The sequence below is a fragment of the Lathyrus oleraceus genome, chromosome 7 (assembly GCF_024323335.1).
Source record: "Lathyrus oleraceus cultivar Zhongwan6 chromosome 7, CAAS_Psat_ZW6_1.0, whole genome shotgun sequence".
NCBI classification, from domain to species: Eukaryota; Viridiplantae; Streptophyta; class Magnoliopsida; order Fabales; family Fabaceae; genus Lathyrus; species Lathyrus oleraceus.
The window spans coordinates 413,051,463-413,074,326 of record NC_066585.1 but is presented as its reverse complement, the minus strand read 5'-3'; positions in this window follow the sequence as shown (position 1 = coordinate 413,074,326).

Sequence of the window (22,864 nt, the reverse complement as noted above, 5' to 3'; positions counted from 1 at the left end):
AGTACTTGAAATAAAGTGAATAATAAAATAAATTGCAAGGAAGTAAAGTGCAATAATGTAAATGTTAAGAGTTAGTGAAGGTGAGAAAAACAAGAAAGGGGGGGTTTGAATTGTTTGAAAAAAAAAGCGCTTTTCCAAAAAGAAAATCACACAATGATTTTATACTGGTTCGCTTATAACACAAAGCTACTCCAGTCCACCCGGCCAAGGTGATTTCGCCTTCAACAAGGACTTAATCCACTAATCTTGAAAGATTACAAACAACCCCTAAGAGAGAAGAAAATCTCTTAGTCCTCTCAAGTCTACAGACTACAAAGAGTCACTTGAGGAAATCAAACAAATAAAAGATACAAGATATGTAATCTAGAGTGCTTCTAGTTAAGCAAGTATTACAAATTTAAGAACAGATTTTTCACTTGATAAGCAAAAGCTTAGTGAAATTCTTTGAAAACAAAGATGATTTTCTTGAGCGTGAAATAATTCAGTATAGTTTTGGCTAGTTGATTTCTTGCTTACTGAAAGTTGATTTCTTCTCTATTTATATAGGAGTTGAAGTAGAGTTAAATCTGGTGGATATAAAGATGTAGTTACGCCATTCCATAAATAGCTTCTGCAGGAGACTTTTTCTTTTAGAAGTGACTACTTACCACAAGTAGTATCTTCTCTCTTGGAAGAGGAGATTAACGTCTCTTTCTAATTGAGGAAATCCATTTGCAGAACTTTAACTTGGCTTAAACGTTACTTCATCATGATTAACAAATCTGATTAGAGTCTTCGTGTATCTGGAGAATCTTGCTTCTGATGTTATCTCTTGAGAGTTCAGATGGCGCTGATAACTTCCAGAGTTTACAGAAGGCATTTGTTCAGAATCAGAGCTTCTAGACTTTACTTCATGTTCAGATGCTTCTGATACTTTGCAGTTTTGTCCAGAGTCAGAGCTTCTTGAAACGAGATTCCACTTTAGATGCTTCTGATACTTGATAATTTGTATCTGATCTTGTTGTGCATCTGATGACATCATCAGATTTATTTCTTCTTTCTTTAGAACCCTGCACACTTAGAAACTTTTCGTTAGGGTGCCATTTTTGGTTTCATCCTTTGTTATCATCAAAATCAAGGAATCTGTTGTAGAACAATTTTTGTTCTTACAATCTCCCCCTTTTTGATGATGACAAAACAACTTAAAATAGCAGATGAAACATGAATAAAATAAGATCAGATAGACAGAAGCTCCCCCTGAGTTAGTGCTAGGGAGTTCAGAAGTTCTTACCAGAGCTTTCCAAGTAATAAGATTTCTGAAAACTTTCTGCAATTTCTTAAATTTAATGTTAGAGCTATTTAATCAGAGCTATTTTTATCAGAGCTATATCTACAAATGTTGCAGAGTGCTTAAGGTTTTAGACAATTTTCATCAGAGCTATTTAATGATTTCTCCCCCTTTTGTCAGAATCAAAAAGGTAGATATAAAAAAATAACAAGACAATAAAGAGAAAAACATTTCATTAATCAAAAGCACAAAAGCAATCAAAAACATCAGATCCAAGAGAATATCAGAGCTAAAGAAGACAGAAGCAAAAACACTAGGCAAGCAAACAAAAAGAAATCCTAAGTGCCTAAGGGTTCGGAGGTTGAGGAAGTCTCTGAAGCAACATGGCAAACATGTTCTGGATGTTTTCATTCAAAGCATCTTGCTTGTCCATCCTGGCACGGAGCTCATTCTGATCTTGCTTGATTTCTTTATGATCTTGCTTGATCTCTTTTAGAGCATGAAGAATCATAGGGATCGCAGAAGAAGACTCCCCCTGAGTCAGAGCCTGCTGAGCTTCAGCTTCAGCAGCAGCTTGGGCTTCTGCATCCGCCTGAGCCTTGGCTTCAGCTTCCTTAATCCTTAGAAGTTCTGCTTCCTTTGCCAGCCTTTCTTCTTCTAACCTTCTTGCTTCTTCCTCAGCTTCCTTAGCCAATCTTTCCTCTTCTAGCCTTTTGGCTTCTGCTTCTCTGGCTAATCTCTTCTGGAGTCTTTCCTCAGCATCTCTGATGTAGCCATTTCTGACTTGTTCAGAGACACTCTTCAGCCTATAAGACTCAGAGGTCATCCAACTAATGACTCTGTTCCAGTGTGTCCTAACAGATTTAGGATCATCACTAACTTCAGAGTTTTTAGCCAGAGACTTGACCTTCTGGACTGAAGCTTCTGCAACCTGTATAATGGCCTCCTCAAGGGTAGGTATGGTAAGTTCAGGTTCAGGTTCAGGTGAATGAGGTGGAGAGTTTTGAGGGCTGAGATTTAGAGAGGGAGGTTCAGTTTGTTGAGGTTCAGATTCTGCTTGAAGTTCAGAATCTGGGGATGAAGCATAGAGTGGGTTTACATCTAAGGGTTCGGATTCTGGTTCTGGGACAGCGGGAAGGATTGGTGGGGTGATATAAGGATCAGATGGTCGAATTACAGATGGTTGGGTTTCAGAGGGTGTGGTGGTTGTTTGTTGTAGTGGTGAAGTTATTTCAGGTTCTGTGGTTTGTGTTTGTTGAGAAGCAAGTCTATGGGCATAGAGTGTTGCTATGGTTGGGGAGTTTGGGTCAGAGTGTTCTTGGTCAGAGGACTCTTGGTCAGAAGAAGGGGAAAGGTAAGGAGGTGATTCATATTCAGAGGATGAAGAAGAAGAAGTGCTTTGGTGGGTTTGTAAAGGTTGAGAGGGAGGAATGAAAGTTCTAGCTATGTTTAGAACTGGTGTTGGTTGGGAGGTTCTGGTGATTGAGGGTGGGATTTCAGAGGTAGTAAAAATTGGTTGAGAGGAGAGAGGGTTAGAGGAAGCCATTATAGATTCAGAGGAGACAGGAGGAACAGACTTACCGGAAGAGACATTCAGAGGTGCTGAAGCTTTGCTGCCAGAAGTTTCTCCAAGTCTGGCTTTCTTTGCTCTCCTTGCCTCAGCAGCTATCTGTTTCTCAGAGGCACCTCTCTTGTATCTGACAAGATCTTCTACAGAGTCCAGACAGTCTTCAAGGCGGAAATCAGAAACATCAACACCTTCTTCCAGCATACGATGAAGATAGAGGGCAACAGCGTCTCTGGGCTCATCCTTGAAGAATCTGACCAGGCCATGAGGCATCTTCCTCTGATCTTTTAGAGATTCCCAGGACACATCCATAGTGGGCTTGACTCTAATTTCTTTGATGATTCCCATGCTCTTCAGGTTTTTGGCATTCAGAGGCTTTCCCACATCAATTGCCAGATCATCCATACATCTGGTCTTCTCCAGATCATCTACCAAGCCATGCTCAATGAAGACATCAGAGAGCAATCTTCCCAGAGGAATGTAGGATCTGGGCTTCATATTATTCCTCGTTTCTCTGACTGAATCTCTCAGATATCTGAAGAGGAGAACAGGGAGGTTGATCTGGATACCCTTCTGAATACAGTAAAGGATGCATTTCTGATCAGCATTTATGTAATCTGAAGAGTTGGAGGCTGGACGATGATGGATTGTTCCCAGAATAATCTTCAGCCAAACTCGGAGGTTCTGATGAAGCTCCTTGTTCTTAGAGGGGTTTCCTTCAACATTAGGTTTGAAGATTGTAGGGTTAATGACTTCAGTGATGCGCTTTGACCTTGGAGGAATGTTGTAAATCCTTTTACCTCCAGCTTTCTCCATGTTTAGCAAGGAAGCAATTGATGCTTCAGTGATGACAATCTTTACTCCCAGAACAAAAGAAACAATGAACTGGTCATCTGCATCAGCATGTCTCCAAAATTCTTTGACAAGAAGAGGGTAAATGGGACCATAAAGCCTGTCGAAGTAGTTTTCCCAACCTTGCTTGCGAAGATCTTCAGTAAGATCAACACCGTTTCTTCTCAAGTTCTCAAAATCTACCAGCGATTCACACAGTACATCCAAATTTTCAAAGGAGGTTGCAAGATGAATGTGGCGTTCACGTTCCAAAATGTGAGGTTCTTGATAAACAGGGGTTATGGTAACGCCTGTAACAGTGGGTGTTTGAGTGTTTGAGGTTTGGGGATTAGAAACGGATTCCATCTGTTGGGAGAAGTTAAAAACTTCTTGCTCTTGAGCATTCATGAAGAAGATTGAAGAAGAAGGTGAAGAACTTGCAGAGAACTTGCAGAGAAGGGTTTAGGGTTTAAGAGTGAGTGAGAGTGATAAGTGTGTGAAATGTGAGAAAAGTGTTTATATACCTTAAGTAAAACACATGCAAAACGACACCTCAGAATGCGTTAAACACAATACTCAAAATAGCACGCTTGGGGGGAAAAATGATTACAGCTCATAAATGAATGTCTAATCCCACAGTTTGCACACTGCTCGAGGAAAACTCAAACGTCTGCCTTTTGAATTTCTTGACAGCTGTCTAGAAGTTCTAAGGTTTGACGCTCAGAGCTCCACGTGTTTAATGTATCTGATCTTCAGGAATACCAAGAGATTGGTTTCTGAAGATTTCTGATTCAGATATCTTCTTAACTTGTAGAAGTATCAGAGTCAGAGGCAGAATCATATTTGTTTTTATCAGAATCTTATTTTATATTTTCAGAGCCATACTTCATTCAGGACAATTTTTAATGTTCAGATTTTCTAAGATGAAAAGAAATCTATCTTCAGCTAGAGACTTAGTAAAGATATCTGCCCATTGATGTTCTGTATCAATGAACTTCAGCGTTACTATTCCTTTCTGAACATAGTCTCTAATAAAATGATGTTTAATTTCTATGTGTTTGGCTCTGGAATGTAAAATAGGATTCTTACTCAAACAAATAGCAGCAGTATTATCACAAAGGATAGGAATGTTACTCTCAAAGATTTGTAGATCTTCTAGCTGATGTTTCATCCAGAGCATCTGAGTTGTGCACAGTGATGCTGAGATGTATTCTGCTTCTGCAGTTGATAGAGCAATAGTTGACTGTCTTTTGCTAGCCCAGGAGATTAGATTGTTTCCCAGAAGCTGGCAATTTCCAGATGTGCTTTTTCGTTCTATTCTATCTCCTGCGTAGTCTGCATCACAATAACCAGAAAGCCTATACTCTGATGTTTTCTCATACATCAGGCCCAGGTTAGGAGTTCCTTTCAGATACTTAAGAATTCTCTTAACAGCTGTTAAATGAGATTCTCTAGGATCTGATTGGAATCTGGCACAAAGACAGACGCTAAAGAGAATATCAGGACGAGTAGCAGTCAGATAGAGAAGAGAGCCTATCATACCTCGATAGAGCTTCTGACAAACCTTGTTGCTTACCTCTTCCTTTTCCAGAATGCAAGTTGGGTGCATAGGAGTCTTTGCAGAGTTGCATTCAGTCATGTCAAACTTCTTCAGAACATCTTTAATGTACTTGCTTTGATGAATGTACGTGACTTCTGGAGTTTGATTGATTTAAATTCCCAGAAAGAACTTTAGTTCTTGCATTAGACTCATTTCAAATTCTGCCTGCATTAACTTAGAAAATTCTTGGCAAACAGAGATATTAGCAGAACCAAAAATAATATCATCAACATAAATTTGGCATATCATGAGATCATTTTCATGATTTTTACAGAAGAGTGTAGAATCAACTTTCCCTCTGATAAAATTTTGTTCCAGAAGAAAATTGCTTAGACGTTCATACCAAGCTCTGGGGGCTTGTTTTAGTCCATATAAAGATTTTTTAAGTTTGAAAACATGTTCTGGAAAGTTTGAATTTTCAAAACCTGGAGGTTGATTTACATACACTTCTTCTGAAATATAACCATTTAGAAATGCACTCTTGACATCCATTTGGTATAATTTGATAGAGTGATTAATAGCAAAAGATACAAGAAGACGAATAGATTCTAACCTTGCGACTGGAGCAAAGGTTTCATTATAATCAATACCTTCTTGTTGACTATAACCTTGAGCTACCAGTCGTGCTTTGTTTCTGACAACTTCTCCTTTCTCGTTCAGTTTGTTTCTGAAAACCCATTTGGTTCCAATGACATGAGTGCCTCTGGGTTTAGGAACGAGATCCCAGACATCATTCTTGGAGAATTGATCTAACTCTTCTTGCATAGCTGCCACCCAATCGTTATCTTGAAGAGCTTCATCACAGGACGTAGGCTCAATCAGAGACACTAGTCCCAGAGGAATATCTTCAGAAGTTCTGAAAGTAGATCTGGTTCTAACAGGTTCATCTTTGTTTCCCAAAATCAAATCTTCAGATACGTTAATATGACTTTTAACTTTCCTTGGAATGTCTGGAGATTTAATTTCTTCAGAGTCTGGAGTGACAGTTGCTTCTGGAGTTTTCTCAGATTCTACCAGAGTGATCTCTAAATCTGCAAACTTTTCAACTAGCTTTGACTTTTCAGGGTCAAGCTTATCATCAAATCTAACATGAATTGATTCCTCCACAATTTTGGTTTCTATGTTGTATACTCTATAGCCTTTAGAGCGTTCTGAGTATCCTAACATGATTCCTTTCTGTGCTTTGGAATCAAATTTGTTTAGATGTTCTTTAGTATTTAATATAAAACAAATGCATCCAAAAGGATGAAAATAAGAAATGTTGGGTTTTCTTCCCTTACACAGTTCATAGGGAGTCTTTTCCAGAATAGGTCTAATAGAGATTCTATTCTGAATGTAACACGCTGTATTTACAGCTTCTGCCCAAAAGTGCTTTGCTACATTTGTTTCATTGATCATGGTTCTGGCCATCTCCTGGAGTGTCCTATTCTTCCTCTCTACAACTCCATTTTGTTGTGGAGTTCTAGGGCAGGAGAAATCATGGGATATTCCATTAGAGTCAAATAATTCTTCAAAATCTTTATTTTCAAATTCTCCACCATGATCACTTCTGACTCTAACAATTTTAGAGTCAAATTCTTTTTGCACTTTAGAACAGAAACTGGTGAATACAGAGTGAGACTCACTCTTGTGCTTTAGGAATTTTACCCATGTCCAGCGGCTGTAATCATCAACGATTACTAGTCCATACTTCTTTCCATTGACTGATGCTGTTTTCACAGGGCCAAATAAGTCAATGTGAAGAAGCTCCAGAGGCTTAGAGGTGGAAACAACATTTTTCTTTTTAAAAGAAGTTTTTGAAAACTTTCCTTTCTGACAAGCTTCACACAGAGCATCTGAAGAAAACTTCAGTTTAGGTAAGCCTCTGACTAGCTCAAGTTTAGTTAGCTGAGAAAGTTTTCTCATGCTAATGTGGCCTAAGCGTCTATGCCATACCCATTGCTCTTCGTGAACTGACATTAAACATTTAACATTTTGATCTTTTAAATCAGAAAGATTTATTTTATAAATGTTGTTTTTCCTCTTGCCTGTGAAAAGGACAGAGCCATCGTTCTGACTAATGGCTTTACACGTTTTTTGATTAAAGATTACATCATAACCGTTATCACTTAATTGACTTATGGATAACAAGTTATGCATTAATCCTTCTACATAAAGAACATCAGATATAGAGGGAAGAGTACCATTACCAATAGTTCCGGAGCCTCTGATCCTTCCTTTATGATCTCCTCCAAAGCCTACAAATCCAGCGTCTTTAAGTTCCAGGCTTTGGAACATAGACTTTCTTCCCGTCATATGTCGCGAGCATCCAGAGTCCAGGTACCATGATTGGTGTCTGAACTTTGCTGCATAGGATATCTGCAACATAGATGATCTTATCTTTCGGTACCCAGAATCTCTTGGGTCCTTTCAGATTAGTTTTCCCAGAGTTTCTTATAACTTTGGGTCTTCTAGCATTCTTAAATTTTTGTTCTTGTGTGTGTGTGTAATGATATGAAAACGGAGATTTAAGCTGGTTACTGGTAGAGGTTTTATTTTCCTCAGAATCATACCCAATTCCCCTTTTATTATTCTGACTTACTCCATAAATCATGGATGCCATAATACTCCTATCTATCCCATTCTTCAGAAATTGTTGAAAGGCTTCTTCATATTTATAAATAATTTCATTTGAAGTTTGTGGTGCTTGAGAAAACGTTTCTTCTAATTCTAAGCTTTTTGTTTTAGCTCCATCTCTTTCTATCGTTAGAGATCTGATAGTATCATCTCGTGCTAGAATTGTTGTCTCAAGTCTACTACATACTTCAGATTTTGCTTTAAGAAGGCCTTTAATGTCTTTAACTTTTTGTTTTAATTTCTGAAGAGAGGTAAGAGTTTCTGATAAACATGATTCTAAGTCAGATCTAGAAAGTTCAGAAAATACCTCTTCAGATTCTTCATCTGAGCTGCTGGATGTGGTAGCCATAAGAGCTACGTTGGCCTGTTCATCAGAGTCAGATTCTGATGATTCGGATTCACTATCGTCCCAGGTGGCCATTAATCCCTTCTTTGTTCTGAAGGTATTTTTCTTGAAGCTTTCTTTCTTAGAGTTATCTTTCTTCAGCTCGGGGCATTCATTTCTGTAATGACCTGTTTCTTTACATTCAAAACAGGTAATATCTTTGTTAGGTTTACCTTTTGAAGTTGACTCTGATCGATCCCCTCTGGGTCTTGATCTTCTGAAGTTGTTGTTGTTCCTCCTTTTCCAGAGTTGCTTAACTCTTCTGGTTAGTAGGGACAGTTCTTATTCATCATCAGAGTCTTCAGATTCAGAGTCATCAGTGTCTGCAGTTTCTGCTTGAAGGGCTTTGGTTCTGTCTGACTTCCGTCTTTCAGGTCTGGACTTCAGCGCCACTGACTTGTTCCTTTTCTGAGGCTCATCCTCCTCTAGTTCTATCTCATGGCTTCTGAGAGAACTAACAAGTTCTTCAAGGCTGATATTGTTCAGATCCTTTGATAACTTCAGAGCAGTAACCATTGGTCTCCATTTCTTTGGCAGACTTCTGACAATCTTCTTAACATGATCTGCAGTCGTGTATCCTTTGTCTAGCACTTTAAGACCTGCAATAAGAGTTTGGAATCTGGAAAACATAGCTTCTATAGCTTCGTCATCTTCCATCTTGAAGGCTTCATATTTCTGGATCAGCGCCAGAGCCTTCGTCTCCTTGACTTGGGAGTTTCCTTCATGGGTCATCTTCAGAGAGTCAAGTATATCTTTAGCCGTCTCTCTGTTGGTGATCTTTTCGTATTCGTTGTATGATATAGCATTTAGAAGTATTGTTCTGGCCTTGTGATGATTTTTGAACTCACGTTTCTGATCTTCTGACATTTTGCTTCTGGGAACTTCAGCTCCATTTGAGACTGGAGGTTTGTATCCATCTGTGACAATGTCCCAGAGGTCAGCATCATAACCCAGAAAGAAACTTTCGATTCTGTCTTTCCAGTAATCAAATTTTTCTCCATCAAAAACAGGAGGTTTAGCATTGTAAGAATCTCTTTCATTTGAGTGAGCCATTTGTTTTTCTCGCACTGGATCTCTCTACACGGTTAAGTGTTTGATTTGAAAATCAATAACAGAGCCGGAGCTCTGATACCAATTGAAGGTGAGAAAAACAAGAAAGGGGGGGTTTGAATTGTTTGAAAAAAAAAGCGCTTTTCCAAAAAGAAAATCACACAATGATTTTATACTGGTTCGCTTATAACACAAAGCTACTCCAGTCCACCCGGCCAAGGTGATTTCGCCTTCAACAAGGACTTAATCCACTAATCTTGAAAGATTACAAACAACCCCTAAGAGAGAAGAAAATCTCTTAGTCCTCTCAAGTCTACAGACTACAAAGAGTCACTTGAGGAAATCAAACAAATAAAAGATACAAGATATGTAATCTAGAGTGCTTCTAGTTAAGCAAGTATTACAAATTTAAGAACAGATTTTTCACTTGATAAGCAAAAGCTTAGTGAAATTCTTTGAAAACAAAGATGATTTTCTTGAGCGTGAAATAATTCAGTATAGTTTTGGCTAGTTGATTTCTTGCTTACTGAAAGTTGATTTCTTCTCTATTTATATAGGAGTTGAAGTAGAGTTAAATCTGGTGGATATAAAGATGTAGTTACGCCATTCCATAAATAGCTTCTGCAGGAGACTTTTTCTTTTAGAAGTGACTACTTACCACAAGTAGTATCTTCTCTCTTGGAAGAGGAGATTAACGTCTCTTTCTAATTGAGGAAATCCATTTGCAGAACTTTAACTTGGCTTAAACGTTACTTCATCATGATTAACAAATCTGATTAGAGTCTTCGTGTATCTGGAGAATCTTGCTTCTGATGTTATCTCTTGAGAGTTCAGATGGCGCTGATAACTTCCAGAGTTTACAGAAGGCATTTGTTCAGAATCAGAGCTTCTAGACTTTACTTCATGTTCAGATGCTTCTGATACTTTGCAGTTTTGTCCAGAGTCAGAGCTTCTTGAAACGAGATTCCACTTTAGATGCTTCTGATACTTGATAATTTGTATCTGATCTTGTTGTGCATCTGATGACATCATCAGATTTATTTCTTCTTTCTTTAGAACCCTGCACACTTAGAAACTTTTCGTTAGGGTGCCATTTTTGGTTTCATCCTTTGTTATCATCAAAATCAAGGAATCTGTTGTAGAACAATTTTTGTTCTTACAATCTCCCCCTTTTTGATGATGACAAAACAACTTAAAATAGCAGATGAAACATGAATAAAATAAGATCAGATAGACAGAAGCTCCCCCTGAGTTAGTGCTAGGGAGTTCAGAAGTTCTTACCAGAGCTTTCCAAGTAATAAGATTTCTGAAAACTTTCTGCAATTTCTTAAATTTAATGTTAGAGCTATTTAATCAGAGCTATTTTTATCAGAGCTATATCTACAAATGTTGCAGAGTGCTTAAGGTTTTAGACAATTTTCATCAGAGCTATTTAATGATTTCTCCCCCTTTTTGTCAGAATCAAAAAGGTAGATATAAAAAAATAACAAGACAATAAAGAGAAAAACATTTCATTAATCAAAAGCACAAAAGCAATCAAAAACATCAGATCCAAGAGAATATCAGAGCTAAAGAAGACAGAAGCAAAAACACTAGGCAAGCAAACAAAAAGAAATCCTAAGTGCCTAAGGGTTCGGAGGTTGAGGAAGTCTCTGAAGCAACATGGCAAACATGTTCTGGATGTTTTCATTCAAAGCATCTTGCTTGTCCATCCTGGCACGGAGCTCATTCTGATCTTGCTTGATTTCTTTATGATCTTGCTTGATCTCTTTTAGAGCATGAAGAATCATAGGGATCGCAGAAGAAGACTCCCCCTGAGTCAGAGCCTGCTGAGCTTCAGCTTCAGCAGCAGCTTGGGCTTCTGCATCCGCCTGAGCCTTGGCTTCAGCTTCCTTAATCCTTAGAAGTTCTGCTTCCTTTGCCAGCCTTTCTTCTTCTAACCTTCTTGCTTCTTCCTCAGCTTCCTTAGCCAATCTTTCCTCTTCTAGCCTTTTGGCTTCTGCTTCTCTGGCTAATCTCTTCTGGAGTCTTTCCTCAGCATCTCTGATGTAGCCATTTCTGACTTGTTCAGAGACACTCTTCAGCCTATAAGACTCAGAGGTCATCCAACTAATGACTCTGTTCCAGTGTGTCCTAACAGATTTAGGATCATCACTAACTTCAGAGTTTTTAGCCAGAGACTTGACCTTCTGGACTGAAGCTTCTGCAACCTGTATAATGGCCTCCTCAAGGGTAGGTATGGTAAGTTCAGGTTCAGGTTCAGGTGAATGAGGTGGAGAGTTTTGAGGGCTGAGATTTAGAGAGGGAGGTTCAGTTTGTTGAGGTTCAGATTCTGCTTGAAGTTCAGAATCTGGGGATGAAGCATAGAGTGGGTTTACATCTAAGGGTTCGGATTCTGGTTCTGGGACAGCGGGAAGGATTGGTGGGGTGATATAAGGATCAGATGGTCGAATTACAGATGGTTGGGTTTCAGAGGGTGTGGTGGTTGTTTGTTGTAGTGGTGAAGTTATTTCAGGTTCTGTGGTTTGTGTTTGTTGAGAAGCAAGTCTATGGGCATAGAGTGTTGCTATGGTTGGGGAGTTTGGGTCAGAGTGTTCTTGGTCAGAGGACTCTTGGTCAGAAGAAGGGGAAAGGTAAGGAGGTGATTCATATTCAGAGGATGAAGAAGAAGAAGTGCTTTGGTGGGTTTGTAAAGGTTGAGAGGGAGGAATGAAAGTTCTAGCTATGTTTAGAACTGGTGTTGGTTGGGAGGTTCTGGTGATTGAGGGTGGGATTTCAGAGGTAGTAAAAATTGGTTGAGAGGAGAGAGGGTTAGAGGAAGCCATTATAGATTCAGAGGAGACAGGAGGAACAGACTTACCGGAAGAGACATTCAGAGGTGCTGAAGCTTTGCTGCCAGAAGTTTCTCCAAGTCTGGCTTTCTTTGCTCTCCTTGCCTCAGCAGCTATCTGTTTCTCAGAGGCACCTCTCTTGTATCTGACAAGATCTTCTACAGAGTCCAGACAGTCTTCAAGGCGGAAATCAGAAACATCAACACCTTCTTCCAGCATACGATGAAGATAGAGGGCAACAGCGTCTCTGGGCTCATCCTTGAAGAATCTGACCAGGCCATGAGGCATCTTCCTCTGATCTTTTAGAGATTCCCAGGACACATCCATAGTGGGCTTGACTCTAATTTCTTTGATGATTCCCATGCTCTTCAGGTTTTTGGCATTCAGAGGCTTTCCCACATCAATTGCCAGATCATCCATACATCTGGTCTTCTCCAGATCATCTACCAAGCCATGCTCAATGAAGACATCAGAGAGCAATCTTCCCAGAGGAATGTAGGATCTGGGCTTCATATTATTCCTCGTTTCTCTGACTGAATCTCTCAGATATCTGAAGAGGAGAACAGGGAGGTTGATCTGGATACCCTTCTGAATACAGTAAAGGATGCATTTCTGATCAGCATTTATGTAATCTGAAGAGTTGGAGGCTGGACGATGATGGATTGTTCCCAGAATAATCTTCAGCCAAACTCGGAGGTTCTGATGAAGCTCCTTGTTCTTAGAGGGGTTTCCTTCAACATTAGGTTTGAAGATTGTAGGGTTAATGACTTCAGTGATGCGCTTTGACCTTGGAGGAATGTTGTAAATCCTTTTACCTCCAGCTTTCTCCATGTTTAGCAAGGAAGCAATTGATGCTTCAGTGATGACAATCTTTACTCCCAGAACAAAAGAAACAATGAACTGGTCATCTGCATCAGCATGTCTCCAAAATTCTTTGACAAGAAGAGGGTAAATGGGACCATAAAGCCTGTCGAAGTAGTTTTCCCAACCTTGCTTGCGAAGATCTTCAGTAAGATCAACACCGTTTCTTCTCAAGTTCTCAAAATCTACCAGCGATTCACACAGTACATCCAAATTTTCAAAGGAGGTTGCAAGATGAATGTGGCGTTCACGTTCCAAAATGTGAGGTTCTTGATAAACAGGGGTTATGGTAACGCCTGTAACAGTGGGTGTTTGAGTGTTTGAGGTTTGGGGATTAGAAACGGATTCCATCTGTTGGGAGAAGTTAAAAACTTCTTGCTCTTGAGCATTCATGAAGAAGATTGAAGAAGAAGGTGAAGAACTTGCAGAGAACTTGCAGAGAAGGGTTTAGGGTTTAAGAGTGAGTGAGAGTGATAAGTGTGTGAAATGTGAGAAAAGTGTTTATATACCTTAAGTAAAACACATGCAAAACGACACCTCAGAATGCGTTAAACACAATACTCAAAATAGCACGCTTGGGGGGAAAAATGATTACAGCTCATAAATGAATGTCTAATCCCACAGTTTGCACACTGCTCGAGGAAAACTCAAACGTCTGCCTTTTGAATTTCTTGACAGCTGTCTAGAAGTTCTAAGGTTTGACGCTCAGAGCTCCACGTGTTTAATGTATCTGATCTTCAGGAATACCAAGAGATTGGTTTCTGAAGATTTCTGATTCAGATATCTTCTTAACTTGTAGAAGTATCAGAGTCAGAGGCAGAATCATATTTGTTTTTATCAGAATCTTATTTTATATTTTTCAGAGCCATACTTCATTCAGGACAATTTTTAATGTTCAGATTTTCTAAGATGAAAAGAAATCTATCTTCAGCTAGAGACTTAGTAAAGATATCTGCCCATTGATGTTCTGTATCAATGAACTTCAGCGTTACTATTCCTTTCTGAACATAGTCTCTAATAAAATGATGTTTAATTTCTATGTGTTTGGCTCTGGAATGTAAAATAGGATTCTTACTCAAACAAATAGCAGCAGTATTATCACAAAGGATAGGAATGTTACTCTCAAAGATTTGTAGATCTTCTAGCTGATGTTTCATCCAGAGCATCTGAGTTGTGCACAGTGATGCTGAGATGTATTCTGCTTCTGCAGTTGATAGAGCAATAGTTGACTGTCTTTTGCTAGCCCAGGAGATTAGATTGTTTCCCAGAAGCTGGCAATTTCCAGATGTGCTTTTTCGTTCTATTCTATCTCCTGCGTAGTCTGCATCACAATAACCAGAAAGCCTATACTCTGATGTTTTCTCATACATCAGGCCCAGGTTAGGAGTTCCTTTCAGATACTTAAGAATTCTCTTAACAGCTGTTAAATGAGATTCTCTAGGATCTGATTGGAATCTGGCACAAAGACAGACGCTAAAGAGAATATCAGGACGAGTAGCAGTCAGATAGAGAAGAGAGCCTATCATACCTCGATAGAGCTTCTGACAAACCTTGTTGCTTACCTCTTCCTTTTCCAGAATGCAAGTTGGGTGCATAGGAGTCTTTGCAGAGTTGCATTCAGTCATGTCAAACTTCTTCAGAACATCTTTAATGTACTTGCTTTGATGAATGTACGTGACTTCTGGAGTTTGATTGATTTAAATTCCCAGAAAGAACTTTAGTTCTTGCATTAGACTCATTTCAAATTCTGCCTGCATTAACTTAGAAAATTCTTGGCAAACAGAGATATTAGCAGAACCAAAAATAATATCATCAACATAAATTTGGCATATCATGAGATCATTTTCATGATTTTTACAGAAGAGTGTAGAATCAACTTTCCCTCTGATAAAATTTTGTTCCAGAAGAAAATTGCTTAGACGTTCATACCAAGCTCTGGGGGCTTGTTTTAGTCCATATAAAGATTTTTTAAGTTTGAAAACATGTTCTGGAAAGTTTGAATTTTCAAAACCTGGAGGTTGATTTACATACACTTCTTCTGAAATATAACCATTTAGAAATGCACTCTTGACATCCATTTGGTATAATTTGATAGAGTGATTAATAGCAAAAGATACAAGAAGACGAATAGATTCTAACCTTGCGACTGGAGCAAAGGTTTCATTATAATCAATACCTTCTTGTTGACTATAACCTTGAGCTACCAGTCGTGCTTTGTTTCTGACAACTTCTCCTTTCTCGTTCAGTTTGTTTCTGAAAACCCATTTGGTTCCAATGACATGAGTGCCTCTGGGTTTAGGAACGAGATCCCAGACATCATTCTTGGAGAATTGATCTAACTCTTCTTGCATAGCTGCCACCCAATCGTTATCTTGAAGAGCTTCATCACAGGACGTAGGCTCAATCAGAGACACTAGTCCCAGAGGAATATCTTCAGAAGTTCTGAAAGTAGATCTGGTTCTAACAGGTTCATCTTTGTTTCCCAAAATCAAATCTTCAGATACGTTAATATGACTTTTAACTTTCCTTGGAATGTCTGGAGATTTAATTTCTTCAGAGTCTGGAGTGACAGTTGCTTCTGGAGTTTTCTCAGATTCTACCAGAGTGATCTCTAAATCTGCAAACTTTTCAACTAGCTTTGACTTTTCAGGGTCAAGCTTATCATCAAATCTAACATGAATTGATTCCTCCACAATTTTGGTTTCTATGTTGTATACTCTATAGCCTTTAGAGCGTTCTGAGTATCCTAACATGATTCCTTTCTGTGCTTTGGAATCAAATTTGTTTAGATGTTCTTTAGTATTTAATATAAAACAAATGCATCCAAAAGGATGAAAATAAGAAATGTTGGGTTTTCTTCCCTTACACAGTTCATAGGGAGTCTTTTCCAGAATAGGTCTAATAGAGATTCTATTCTGAATGTAACACGCTGTATTTACAGCTTCTGCCCAAAAGTGCTTTGCTACATTTGTTTCATTGATCATGGTTCTGGCCATCTCCTGGAGTGTCCTATTCTTCCTCTCTACAACTCCATTTTGTTGTGGAGTTCTAGGGCAGGAGAAATCATGGGATATTCCATTAGAGTCAAATAATTCTTCAAAATCTTTATTTTCAAATTCTCCACCATGATCACTTCTGACTCTAACAATTTTAGAGTCAAATTCTTTTTGCACTTTAGAACAGAAACTGGTGAATACAGAGTGAGACTCACTCTTGTGCTTTAGGAATTTTACCCATGTCCAGCGGCTGTAATCATCAACGATTACTAGTCCATACTTCTTTCCATTGACTGATGCTGTTTTCACAGGGCCAAATAAGTCAATGTGAAGAAGCTCCAGAGGCTTAGAGGTGGAAACAACATTTTTCTTTTTAAAAGAAGTTTTTGAAAACTTTCCTTTCTGACAAGCTTCACACAGAGCATCTGAAGAAAACTTCAGTTTAGGTAAGCCTCTGACTAGCTCAAGTTTAGTTAGCTGAGAAAGTTTTCTCATGCTAATGTGGCCTAAGCGTCTATGCCATACCCATTGCTCTTCGTGAACTGACATTAAACATTTAACATTTTGATCTTTTAAATCAGAAAGATTTATTTTATAAATGTTGTTTTTCCTCTTGCCTGTGAAAAGGACAGAGCCATCGTTCTGACTAATGGCTTTACACGTTTTTTGATTAAAGATTACATCATAACCGTTATCACTTAATTGACTTATGGATAACAAGTTATGCATTAATCCTTCTACATAAAGAACATCAGATATAGAGGGAAGAGTACCATTACCAATAGTTCCGGAGCCTCTGATCCTTCCTTTATGATCTCCTCCAAAGCCTACAAATCCAGCGTCTTTAAGTTCCAGGCTTTGGAACATAGACTTTCTTCCCGTCATATGTCGCGAGCATCCAGAGTCCAGGTACCATGATTGGTGTCTGAACTTTGCTGCATAGGATATCTGCAACATAGATGATCTTATCTTTCGGTACCCAGAATCTCTTGGGTCCTTTCAGATTAGTTTTCCCAGAGTTTCTTATAACTTTGGGTCTTCTAGCATTCTTAAATTTTGTTCTTGTGTGTGTGTGTAATGATATGAAAACGGAGATTTAAGCTGGTTACTGGTAGAGGTTTTATTTTCCTCAGAATCATACCCAATTCCCCTTTTATTATTCTGACTTACTCCATAAATCATGGATGCCATAATACTCCTATCTATCCCATTCTTCAGAAATTGTTGAAAGGCTTCTTCATATTTATAAATAATTTCATTTGAAGTTTGTGGTGCTTGAGAAAACGTTTCTTCTAATTCTAAGCTTTTTGTTTTAGCTCCATCTCTTTCTATCGTTAGAGATCTGATAGTATCATCTCGTGCTAGAATTGTTGTCTCAAGTCTACTACATACTTCAGATTTTGCTTTAAGAAGGCCTTTAATGTCTTTAACTTTTTGTTTTAATTTCTGAAGAGAGGTAAGAGTTTCTGATAAACATGATTCTAAGTCAGATCTAGAAAGTTCAGAAAATACCTCTTCAGATTCTTCATCTGAGCTGCTGGATGTGGTAGCCATAAGAGCTACGTTGGCCTGTTCATCAGAGTCAGATTCTGATGATTCGGATTCACTATCGTCCCAGGTGGCCATTAATCCCTTCTTTGTTCTGAAGGTATTTTTCTTGAAGCTTTCTTTCTTAGAGTTATCTTTCTTCAGCTCGGGGCATTCATTTCTGTAATGACCTGTTTCTTTACATTCAAAACAGGTAATATCTTTGTTAGGTTTACCTTTTGAAGTTGACTCTGATCGATCCCCTCTGGGTCTTGATCTTCTGAAGTTGTTGTTGTTCCTCCTTTTCCAGAGTTGCTTAACTCTTCTGGTTAGTAGGGACAGTTCTTATTCATCATCAGAGTCTTCAGATTCAGAGTCATCAGTGTCTGCAGTTTCTGCTTGAAGGGCTTTGGTTCTGTCTGACTTCCGTCTTTCAGGTCTGGACTTCAGCGCCACTGACTTGTTCCTTTTCTGAGGCTCATCCTCCTCTAGTTCTATCTCATGGCTTCTGAGAGAACTAACAAGTTCTTCAAGGCTGATATTGTTCAGATCCTTTGATAACTTCAGAGCAGTAACCATTGGTCTCCATTTCTTTGGCAGACTTCTGACAATCTTCTTAACATGATCTGCAGTCGTGTATCCTTTGTCTAGCACTTTAAGACCTGCAATAAGAGTTTGGAATCTGGAAAACATAGCTTCTATAGCTTCGTCATCTTCCATCTTGAAGGCTTCATATTTCTGGATCAGCGCCAGAGCCTTCGTCTCCTTGACTTGGGAGTTTCCTTCATGGGTCATCTTCAGAGAGTCAAGTATATCTTTAGCCGTCTCTCTGTTGGTGATCTTTTCGTATTCGTTGTATGATATAGCATTTAGAAGTATTGTTCTGGCCTTGTGATGATTTTTGAACTCACGTTTCTGATCTTCTGACATTTTGCTTCTGGGAACTTCAGCTCCATTTGAGACTGGAGGTTTGTATCCATCTGTGACAATGTCCCAGAGGTCAGCATCATAACCCAGAAAGAAACTTTCGATTCTGTCTTTCCAGTAATCAAATTTTTCTCCATCAAAAACAGGAGGTTTAGCATTGTAAGAATCTCTTTCATTTGAGTGAGCCATTTGTTTTTCTCGCACTGGATCTCTCTACACGGTTAAGTGTTTGATTTGAAAATCAATAACAGAGCCGGAGCTCTGATACCAATTGAAGGTGAGAAAAACAAGAAAGGGGGGGTTTGAATTGTTTGAAAAAAAAAGCGCTTTTCCAAAAAGAAAATCACACAATGATTTTATACTGGTTCGCTTATAACACAAAGCTACTCCAGTCCACCCGGCCAAGGTGATTTCGCCTTCAACAAGGACTTAATCCACTAATCTTGAAAGATTACAAACAACCCCTAAGAGAGAAGAAAATCTCTTAGTCCTCTCAAGTCTACAGACTACAAAGAGTCACTTGAGGAAATCAAACAAATAAAAGATACAAGATATGTAATCTAGAGTGCTTCTAGTTAAGCAAGTATTACAAATTTAAGAACAGATTTTTCACTTGATAAGCAAAAGCTTAGTGAAATTCTTTGAAAACAAAGATGATTTTCTTGAGCGTGAAATAATTCAGTATAGTTTTGGCTAGTTGATTTCTTGCTTACTGAAAGTTGATTTCTTCTCTATTTATATAGGAGTTGAAGTAGAGTTAAATCTGGTGGATATAAAGATGTAGTTACGCCATTCCATAAATAGCTTCTGCAGGAGACTTTTTCTTTTAGAAGTGACTACTTACCACAAGTAGTATCTTCTCTCTTGGAAGAGGAGATTAACGTCTCTTTCTAATTGAGGAAATCCATTTGCAGAACTTTAACTTGGCTTAAACGTTACTTCATCATGATTAACAAATCTGATTAGAGTCTTCGTGTATCTGGAGAATCTTGCTTCTGATGTTATCTCTTGAGAGTTCAGATGGCGCTGATAACTTCCAGAGTTTACAGAAGGCATTTGTTCAGAATCAGAGCTTCTAGACTTTACTTCATGTTCAGATGCTTCTGATACTTTGCAGTTTTGTCCAGAGTCAGAGCTTCTTGAAACGAGATTCCACTTTAGATGCTTCTGATACTTGATAATTTGTATCTGATCTTGTTGTGCATCTGATGACATCATCAGATTTATTTCTTCTTTCTTTAGAACCCTGCACACTTAGAAACTTTTCGTTAGGGTGCCATTTTTGGTTTCATCCTTTGTTATCATCAAAATCAAGGAATCTGTTGTAGAACAATTTTTGTTCTTACAGTTAGTAGTTAGTGGTTAGTAGAATAACAATAAGCAAATAGAATAACAAGTTAATGTAAAGAAAATGGTTTCATCTATGTATCAAATGACCCAAATATGGTTGAAATAGAGGCAACCTATCAATGCCTCAAAGTATCATGAAGGATCTATTGATCAATCATTAATAGGTTTGAAATATTGAAGGTTTTATCAACTCTAAACAACCATGGTCATTATCTAATAGATCTCATCAACCAAATAAATATGAAAACAAGTCAACAGTAAATAGCAAATGAAATAAAATACAAAGTTTGATTAAAGATGGTAAATAACCATTTTCAACACAAAAAAACAGAACCAAAAATTAACAAAGTTTAAGCTAAAATTATTACCCAAAAAAATGTTGAAAAATGGTAGGTTGAAATGGTTTTGAGCTTGGATATAAAGCAAGGGGTTTGAGATGAAAGTGTTTATGGTGGAAGTTTAGTGAAGGAGCTTAGTTATGAGTGTTAGAGAGTTTCTTTGAAAAAAATTATGAAAGAGGACAAAGAAAAGTTGGTGGGGTGACTTTTCTAAGTGAGAAAGATTTTTTTTTTGACTTAGGTTTGAAGAGGAGAGTAAATGGTACTTGGACAGAACTTTTAGGGGCTAGGAAGCATGAAAAATGAGGGGAAATAGTACCTCTATTTATAGGGAAAGTAGGTGGAAAAGGGGGTGACCCAAAATGCACTCTGTGTAAAAAACAGAGCCACCACTGCTGCCCATGCAGGTGTAATCGGTTACCCTATCCAAAATGGCCAAAAAATCAATTTTTGGTCTGGATAATCGGTTACCCTGATTAGGGTAATCGAATACACAGTCCAAAATGGCCAAAAAATCAATTTTTGGTCTGGGTAATCGGTTACCCTGATTAGGGTAATCGATTACCCAGTCAAATTTTATTTTATTTTATTATTTATTTTTTAGAACTCCAACCGGATAACCCCAGTTTTTCCCGGGTGTAAACATCATGCCTTGAGTCCGTGTAATATGTATTTGGTTATGAAAGTTCAATGAAATTATGATGATGAAATAATGAAAGCATGCATGTGCAGTAGGGCCATGGATCAAATGAAAGTTGTATCGGAGTAGGGTGAATTTTGGGGTATGACACTGAATAAAAGGGAAAACATCGATAAAGCCTGGGGGAAAGAGATATGTTGGGTAAGCAAGTCGGTTATGCAAGGGGAAGGTATTAACACCCCTTACATCCTTTATAATCAACGGGGACCGTTTTGATTGTTCTTGCTCGAATGGATGTGATATCTAAAGATTACTCGCGAAAGAATAAGGGAAAAATAATTAAATAGATAAATTGATCGGTGAGGATTAAGGCCCTTATGCCTACGTATCCTTATAGTGCAATAAGGAATTCAGAGCTCCGTAGTTCATAGAACTAGTGGTGGGAGGTGAAAAGAAATTGTGATAAAGGTATGGTCTGAACAAAAGAATCATGTTGTTTGAACTCCAAAAGGGGATGAAAATATGAACCCAAGAGTAATGGTGGTGTTGACCAATATGTGGACTAGCCGAAAGCGTCTACCACTATATGGTATAGCCGAAAACAAGGAGAATTAAGTGTTTGGGTACGAGCTAAACATCTCTTGGTTCACATGGTGACACAAAATGGAGCACAAAGGGATATTGTATTTGGCTCAAAGATAACAGGTATATCACATGGAGTGAATGAAGGTAGAATATGAATGCATCGTAGAGATGAATGGAGGTATGACCAAAGTTACAGAATCAGAGATTTGGCAACAGGTGATTGAAAAGGTGTAATTTATAACCAAAGGTCAAGGTATAATGGAATCCATAAGAGAAATGGCATTTGAAACCACAAAGTAAAGGTGGCATGGACCACAAGTGAGGGGCCTATGGCATGGTATCACTGTATGGTCCGAAAATGAAGAATGAAATGTTTGGCAATAAGCCAAATAACTCTTGGCACAAAGGTGGACAAATGTCCTAATAGGGTATGTATGGATTTCCAAAGAAAACCGGTATCTGATTTCAAAGAAATGGTATGTCACTGGGGTGAACAACTTATGATTGAAGGTAGATCATGGATCATGAAATATATGAATGGTGTCCTAAGACGAAAGGAGGAATAATTATGATTATGCTCGCCAAGGATCAGCGTCCTCGTGCCTACATATTCTCATTATGCAATGAGAAAGTCAAAGCATTCGTAGTTCATGGAACCATAAAAATAAAGGAAAGTAATCAAAGAAGTGTTTGTCTAAGCAACAAGGACTGACAAGACAAACACAACTGAAAAGGTATGATTGAAGTTATGAACAATGTAACTTATAACAACATAATGGTAGCATGGGAAATCCATAAAGGAAAACTGGCTTTAGATCAAAGAGTAAACAGTAAAACCAACAAGTGAGGGGCCCGAGGCATGGTATCATTGTAGTGGAATGAATGGAAGGAAAGAGAATTAAATATATGGCAATAAGCCCAAACAACTCTTGATACAAAGGTGTACATTGATTAGGTCTTCCTAAAAGGGTGAATATGGAACCCAAGGTAAAGTATTGATTGGCACAAGGAAAAATATATCACTTGCTGGGGAACAAACAATTTTAAATCAAAGGAGAACAATATCTTAGATTAGTGACGGAATAAGCTCTGAACCAAAGAGTAAAACAGGTATGAACCAACAAATGAGAAGCCTAAGGCATGGTATCACTGTATTGGAATAACAAAAAACAAAGGAATTAAATCTCTCGCAATAAGTCAAACAAGTCTTGGTTCACATGGCACACATTTATTAGGTAGTGCTAAAAGGGTGTGCATGGAAACCAATGGAAAATGATATTTGATCCCAAAAAGATGGTATTGACTGAATGAATGAAGAGTGATTAACAAATAGGGTAGCTCGCAAAGAATCTAAATACTCCTGCCTACTTATTCTGACTATGCAATGAGAAAGTCAGAGCTTTCGTAGTTCAGCCCACTACGAATGAAAGAAAAGGGGATAGATTTATTTTCCAGGGTTCACAAACCTTCAAGGCTGAAAAAGATGTGCCAAG